The following is an 8,542-nucleotide window of genomic DNA, read 5'->3' as shown; positions in this document are numbered from 1 at the left end:
ACCTCAACATAATAAAGGCCATATATGACAAACCCACAGCCAACATTGTTCTCAATGGTATAAAGCTGAAACCATTTCCATTAAGATCAGGAACAAGACAAGGTTGCCCACTCTCACCACTATTATTCAACATAGTTTTGGAAGTTTTAGCCACAGCAATCAGAGAAGAAAAAGAAAAAAACGGAATCCAAGTCAGAAAAGAAGAAGTAAAGCTGTCACTGTTTGCAGATGACATGATACTATACATAAAGAATCCTGAAGATGCTACCAAAAAACTACTAGAGCTAATCAATGAATTTGGTAGAATAGCAGGATACAAAATTAATGCACAGAAATCTCTTGCATCCCTATACACTAATGATAAAAATCTGAAAGAGAAACTAAGGAAACACTCCCATTTACCATTGCAACAAAAAGAATAAAATACCTAGGAATAAACCCACCTAAGGAGACAAAAGACCTGTATGCAGAAAACTATAAGACACTGATGAAAGAAATTAAAGATGATACAAACAGATGGAGAGGTATACCATGTTCTTGGATTGGAAGAATCCACATTGTGAAAATGACTATACTACCCAAAGCAATCTACAGATTCAATGCAATGCCTATCAAACTACCTATGGCATTTTTCACAGAACTAGAACAAAAAATTTCACAATTTGTATGGAAACACAAAAGACCCCGAATAGCCAAAGCAATCGTGAGAAAGAAAAACTGAGCTGGAGGAATCAGGCTCCCTGACTTCAGACTATACTACAAAGCTACAGTAATCAAGACAGTACTGGCACAAAAACAGAAATATAGAACAATGGAACAGGATAGAAAGCCCAGAGATAAACTCATGCACATAAGGTCACCTTATTTTTGATAAAGGAGGAAAGAATATACAATGGAGAAGACAGCCTCTTCAGTAAGTGGTGCTGGGAAAACTGGACAGCTACATGTAAAAGAATGAAACTAGAACACTCCCTAACACCATACACAAAAATAAACTCAAAATGTATTAAGGACCTAAATGTAAGGCCAGACACTATAAAACTCTTAGTAGAAAACACAGGCAGAACAATCTATGACATAAATCACAGCAAGAACCTTTTTGACCCACCTCCTAGAGAAATGGAAATAAAAACAAAAATAAACAAATGGGACCTAATGAAACTTCAAAGTTTTTGCACAGCAAAGGAAACCATACACAACACAAAAAGACAACCCTCAGAATGCGAGAAAATATTTGCCAATGAAGCAACAGATAAAGGATTAATCTCCAAAATATACAAGCAGCTCATGCAGCTCAATATCAAAAAAAAACAACAACCCAATCCAAAAATGGGCAGAAGACTTAAATAGACATTTCTCCAAAGAAGACATACAGATTGCCAACAAACACATGAAAGGATGCTCAACATCACTAATCATTAGAGAAATGCAAATCAAAACTGCAGTGAGGTATCACCTCACACCAGTCAGAATGGCCATCATCAAAAAATCTACAAACAATAAATGCTGGAGAGGGTGTGGAGAAAAAGGAACCCTCTTGCACTGTTGGTGGGAATGTAAATTGATAGAGCCACTACAGAGAACAGTATGGAGGTTTCTTAAAAAACTTAAAATAGAACTCCCATATGACCCAGCAATCCCACTACTGGGCATATACCCTGAGAAAACCATAATTCAAAGAGTCATGCACCACAGTGTTCATTGCAGCTCTATTTATAGTAGCCAGGACATGGAAGCAACCTAAGTGTCCATCAGCAGATGAATGGATAAAGAAGATGTGACACATATATTACACAGCCATAAAAAGAAACGAAATTGAGTTACTTGTAGTGAGTTGGATGGACCTAGAGTCTGTCATACAGAGTGAAGTAAGTCAGAGAGAGAAAAACAAATATCACATATTAACGCATGTATGTGGAACCTAGAAAAATGGTACAGATGAGCGGGTTTGCAGGGCAGAAGTTGAGACACAGATGTAGAGAACAAACGTATGGACACCAAGGGGGGAAAACCGTGGGGGGGTGGGGATGGTGGTGTGCTGAATTGGGCGACTGGGATTGACATGTCTACACTGATGTGTATAAAATTGATGACTAATAAGAACCTGCTGTATAAAAAAACAAAAAGAAAAAAAACCCCAAAAACTAATTAAAAAAATAAAGAACGGTGACTGCTCCTTAGATCCAAATAATTGTTGCCACATTAGACTATGGCTCAGAGCTCCCAGAACTTCCAATATGTTTAGACAAAGCCAGAAATCCTAATTTTGGGGAACTCCTGGATTTTAAGACTACACTCCAAAAAAGCAAAAATCAAAAAGCCCAACCAAAAATAAACAGGGAATCATTAGACTGCAGGCCAGCACAAACAGTAGAGGTCAGCTGAATCCAGTCAGCTTGTGACTTCTGCTTTCTGCTGTGTGTTCTGTATCAACCTCTCTCCTTCCTCAGTTTTACATTCTACTCTTGTTTTTCTTCTTTCACTTCTATTTAATTTATCATATTTGCCTCTACTTTATGTATCCTTATATATCACTTTAAATTCTACCTGGGGACAGAGCAGAGTATAAATAAACTGACTACAGGACATCTCCCCTTAGACAGCACATAGGCATCTCAAATGCCTTAGTCACACCAGATTGAATTGAACATTTTCACTCCCTTACCCCCTCATTCCTCCTCTGGAGGATCCAGACGGCCCCTCCTTTGTTTACTGTCTCAATCAGTAGCAACACCCCCATTCACCTGATAGCATGAGCCAGAAACCTGAGTGTCATGCTGTTTCTGGTCCCTCCTCCTCTCATTCATTCATTGTTAGGCTTTACCTCCTGAGTCCCCCATCCCCTCCTCTCCAACCCTAGCACGGAGATTCAGGCCCTTGCCATTTCTGGCCTGAATTACTGTAAGAGACCAGACTCACCTCCTGCACCCACTTTGCCTTTCTTCAAACTCAGCCTCCACCAGCTGCTGGGAGGCACACCTGACCGGCTCCCTACCTTAACCTCATGGAGGGTCCCCACAATTTCCAGGTTAAGCCTAAGCTCTGTGAGGTACTCCTACCCATCTCACCTGCCCATCTGCCCCACACATAACACGCTGCTCCTGGGATGCTCAGTTACCCAGCTCAGGCATTAGTCCTCCAAGGAAGCCTCCCTGACACCCCTCAGCTCCCTTGAATGTTGAAGCCCTCCTAGTGTTCCCATATCACCCCATGCTTTCCACTGTCCCTGCACAGGAACTGGATTAAAGGAAAATAATAGTAATATTAGCACATACGCTGGCCAAGTACCATTCTAGACAGTTTAAATGTATTCATTCATTTCATCCTCAGAAATCATATGAAGAATCACTAGCCCTGTCTTACAGCTCATTAAGCTGAAGCACTGAGAAATCAGCAATTTTCCCAAAGTCACTGTTGGTGAAGTGAGGATTTGAACCCAGTTCATCTGGCTCCAGAGTACTTGCTCTTCACCACTGGGGGGCGCTGGTAGGGGGGGTCTATCTCAAGCAGTTTCGTGGGAAACTCAGAGCCTTGCATTCTTTTTACTCAGAGATTTATGGGCTCTAAGTCATAAATTACAGCTCTGCCTGCTTTCTCTCCTGATAACAACATACCTGCCACACCCTGAATCTGGACTCCACAGCCACAAAGACTTCCTGAGACCTGGGTGATTCCCAGTCAGGGCTCCAGAATTAGCTCTCTGGAGGAAGCTTGTCATCTCCACCCCCTGAAATCAAGATAAGAGCATTCTCCTTACCTCATCTCCCCAGAAGGCAGCTTTAAGGTTAAAAAAAGAAAGAAAGAAAGAAAAAAGTGGAAGATTCTGGTTTCTAACTCTAAAGGTTGAAGTTCGAGGAAGGAGGGCTCTGGGCCATAAGGCAGGGGTTGGGTAGGACAAAAAAAAAGGTCAGAGGGTGGTTACCATAGGGCTTCCTGTGTAAAAGGTGTCCTGGTTACCTTGGCCACAAGGAGAAAGAAAGAGAGAGAGAGAGAGAGAAAGAAACACGAGGGAGGGGCTGATAGTGGCTCAGAGCCCTGGGCTTCTGATGGGCCCCTTGCCCTGCACAGTTAGTTTCCTTCTGGCTCCTGTGACCATCCTGGCCTCCTGCTTCACTCCCACCTCACCTCGAGACACTCAGGTGTCATATTCCTGTCCAAGCTGAAAGATCCAGAAGAACCTTCAAGTTGTGGCTTGGCCTCCCTAGATCTGCTCAGGAGATTTTATTTAATTTTGCTCATGCCTTCCCAGATGCCAGTTGAATACCACTCCCAAAAAGACGCAGAAGCCATTCATGCTTCTCCTTAGACCAGCCAGCGCAGGGCATCCTGGACCATCAGCCCTGGGCCTAAGATCGCTCTTGGCCTAGAGAATCACCACTTGAAAGAAAAGAGAGGGGCAGACACAGGTCGGAAAGGGTCCAACACACACAAGAGTATCTTGAAAGAAAAAACTCCAGGACAGGCTCTGGAGACTGAAACATCTCTCTTTCTAAAATAACTATTCCTGCCCACCTGAAAAAAGAAAATTAAAAGCTCCAAACTGTAGATTTAAAGAATGATGGACATTCTGGGGAGGCCAGAATGAATGTGTGGGAGCAGAAGGCACATGTGGAACGTCCACACTGTCAGTTAAGGATGGGTCCTGCCAGAGTGGAATTCCCAGGCACAGCCAGCCAGGTGTGGACAGTGGCCTGGGGCCTGCTCTTCCCTGTCCTTAGGAGCACATTAAGATCCCTACATAGGGGCTTCCCTGGTGGCACAGTGGTTGGGAGTCCGCCTGCCGATGCAGGGGACACGGGTTTGTGCCCCGGTCCAGGAGGATCCCACATGCCGCGGAGTGGCTGGGCCCGTGAGCCATGGCCACTGAGCCTGCACGTCCGGAGCCTGTGCTCCACAACAGGAGAGGCCACAACAGTGAGAGGCCCGCGTACAGCAAAAAAAAAAAAAAAGATCCTTACATAGAAGAGCAAAGTGATAAGGAGTTTAGTATTCCTAGTTGCTTCCCATAAAGTGCAAAATGAACGGATATATAATCAGAGTTCTTGGGTCAAAAGAGCCTTTTCTCTCCCACGGTAGGCATTTTAAATTGCCAATGGAGTGCAGTTAGCAAAATCCAGACTGTGGGAAAATCTCCCGACAAATAACCTGTTTTTTCTTCAACAAATAAATTGCAAGAAGGAAAAAAAAAAAAAGATAAATTAAGAGGCTTAAAAGACATTAATCAATTGCAATGTGTGACCTTTATTTGGATTCTAGGGGGGTTTTTTTTAACTAAAAAAAAAAAAATGGGCTTCCCTGGTGGCGCAGTGGTTGAGAATCAGCCTGCCAATGCAGGGGACACAGGTTCGAGCCCTGGTCTGGGAGGATCCCACATGCTGCAGAGCAACTAAGCCCGTGAGCCACAACTACTGAGCCTGCGCGTCTGGGGCCTGTGCTCCACAACAAGAGAGACCGCGATAGTGAGAGGCCCGCGCACCGCGATGAAGAGTGGCCCCCCGCTTGCCACAACTAGAGAAAGCCCTCGCACAGAAATGAAGACGCAACACAGCAAGAATAAATTAATTAAATAAACTCCTACTCCCAACATCTTCTTTAAAAAAAAACAAAAACGCATATGCCCTTTAAAAAAAAAAAACAAAAAAACCCAGTATGACATTTGAGACAAGTAGAAATTTGAACACTGACAGGATATTTGATATTAAAGAATTGCTTATTTTTAAGGTATGATTTTTAAACTCCTTTTCTTTTAGAATCACTGAAACATTTACAAGTGAAATAATATGATTTCTGAGACTTGCTTCAGAATAAACGGGGTGGTGCTGAAAGGGGCAGAATTGAAGGGTTGATGGTTGTTGGGACTGAGTGATGGGTACGTGGACCTAGAGCTTCCTTATACAATTCAGTCATCTTCTGTGTGGGTACAAAATTCTCCATAATTATTAAATTTTTAAGAAGTAAAGAAAAAAAAGGATTCTAGTTTTAATTAACAGAAACTATCATTGGAATAAATATTATCATTTCCCTCCTTGCCCTGCAATTCTTTTTAAACCATAAATTCTGATAAATCAGCTATATTTTAAACAAAACCTCCCAACTACAAAAATCTTTAGTTGGAGGGAAAATTTGTCTGTCACCAATAAGAACTAGATACAGTCCCCTCCAAGTGCCCAGGTAGCTTCTGAAAGAGCTCTGAACACAAGATCTTGGCTAAACTACTCTGTCGGGGGATTAGGTAATTAAGTCTAGCCAGTGCTACATAGAAGCTCTAATTAAACTCTTTTATGCACTGAAGTCACGCACCCCAGGCTACATGCTGAAGCTGGAGTAAGGTACACAGATGACAGCCAAGACCTGGTGATGCTGAGGATTAATCCCTCATCTGCAGGTGAGCTGGCCAGGGCCCAGGGCTCAGACTCCAAGCTATTAGGTATCAGGTGGATGGGCTGCAGCCATGCCCTCCTATTCTCTGTGAAAGAATGATAGAGGACTTTCTAGAACAAAGGAGGTCCCAAATGGAACAGGAGTTTTCTGCAACCCCCCCCAAAAGAATACTTTAGGTTTCCTCTCAGAGACAATACAAAGAGAAATGGGACCAAATTTCCCCAAAGCTAGCACCTTTCAAGTGGCACTGCTTTAGTGGTGAAGATTGGCAGGAAAAGAATATGCCCAAAGTAAATAAAGGAGGAAAGACACAGTTTCATTTCTCCCAAGGTGCTCATAGCTCTGCATGACGATTACACTCAAAATTTGTGAAGTTTAGATAGGCAAGTATTTAAGACTGTGAAAACTCTGTGTTTACAACAGTGTGAGGCAAAGACATTCACACACTGTTGACAAGTGTGTAAACTGACTGGTATGCCATCTCAATAGGGCAATTAATCCTGATCAAAATGATATATACCCTTTGACCCAGGAATTCTACTTCTAGAAATACAGTACATCCAAAGTCTCTCCCACCATCAGTATCTCTCTGCTCTCTACTGGATCACTCCCATCACCACATTCTAAAGATAACAGAGGGAGTTCCCTGGTGGTCCAGTGGTTAAAACTACCCACTTCCACTTCAGGGGGGTGCAGATTCGACCCCTGGTCAGGGAACTAAGATCCTGCACACCACGTGGCGTGGCCAAAAAGTATTTTTAAAAAAAAAAAAAAGATAACAGAATCACTCTCAGTGCCTCTCTTGCCCCACAGTCCTCTGCTCCCTTTTGCAATTAAACTTGCTGTATGGGATTGTCAGGATTGTCTATCATCACTGCATTCACTTCCTTACTTCTCATTCTTTCTTGAACCTTCTGGCTTCCTCTCCCCACCACAACATAGAGATTGATGGTCTTGTCAAGGTCACCAACGTTCTCCATGTGATAAGATCCAATAGTCACTTCTCTGTTCTTATCTCACTTGACCTCTAGTAATATTTCCTGTGATTGACCCCTCTCTCCTTCATGCCCTTGGCTTCCCCCAAAACAGATTCTCTGGACTTTCTTTCTGCTCCAACGGCCAGTCCTTCTCAGTCTCTTTTACTGGCTCCTTCTCTGCTTGAAAAGTTTTAAGTGTCAAAGGCCTTTGTCCCAGGCCCCCTTCTCTTCATCTATTCTCTTGCCTAGAATAGCTAAGTCCTTTACTTTAAAAGTGCTAGTGATATGGCAAAGACTCAAATCTGGATCTCTCACCCTGATCACTGAAAATTCCAGACTCAGATATCCAAATGTCCTACTCAACGGTTCTACTTGGATGTCTGACAGGCATCTCAAACTCAAGATGTCTTGGCCAAAACAGAACTCTTGACTTTCAAACTCCAAACTTGCTCACCCCTAATTATTTCATCATTATCCACTGAGAAAAAAATCTATGATCTTCGATTCCTAGATTTCTCTTTTCCTCACATCTTTTGACTCTACCTTCAAAACGCAGCCCAAATTAGTTCCCTTCTATCATCACCCGAATCCAAGCCGACATCATCTCTTGCTTGTGTTGCTGGAATTCCCTAATTGTTCTTGCTTCCCTCTTGCCCTTCTATAAACCATATCCTGTGACTATCAGTAAGACAATCCTATGGCATCCCACCTAGAAGGAAAGTCAAGCTCCTTACCCCCTTATAAATCTCTTCAGTTACCCAGCACCTGCCTGTCTCTCCAACCTATTTGCTCATACTTATTCCCCTCACCCATTCCCATGAAGCCCTTGCTTGGGATCCTCCCAGGGCTGGCTTTCTTGTCCTTTATATTGCAACTTAAATTTCACCTTCTTTGAAACCTTCCCTGAAACCCTAGTATTCTTAGCATTTTCCCTCTCTTAAAATTTACTACTAGTAGATATTTTTCTTATTTCTGGTCTCTGCCCAATCAGAAAGTCAACTCAGTGAGAACAGGGATCTTGTCTATTTTGTTCTCCACAATGTCCCTCACTGCCTTGAGCATGACTTGGCATATAGTACATGGTGGAAGAATATTGAATGAACAAGTATGTAAAGATATAAAAAGATATTCACCCAAAGATTGCCTGAATAGCAATATATGTATAGCAAAAATCTGGAAACAAC

The sequence above is a fragment of the Monodon monoceros genome, unplaced genomic scaffold, assembly GCF_005190385.1.
Source record: "Monodon monoceros isolate NGI ecotype Baffin Bay Population unplaced genomic scaffold, NGI_Narwhal_1 Super_Scaffold_12, whole genome shotgun sequence".
NCBI lineage: Eukaryota > Metazoa > Chordata > Mammalia > Artiodactyla > Monodontidae > Monodon > Monodon monoceros.
The sequence above is the reverse complement of the archived record's forward strand: the minus strand, read 5'-3'. Positions refer to the sequence as shown.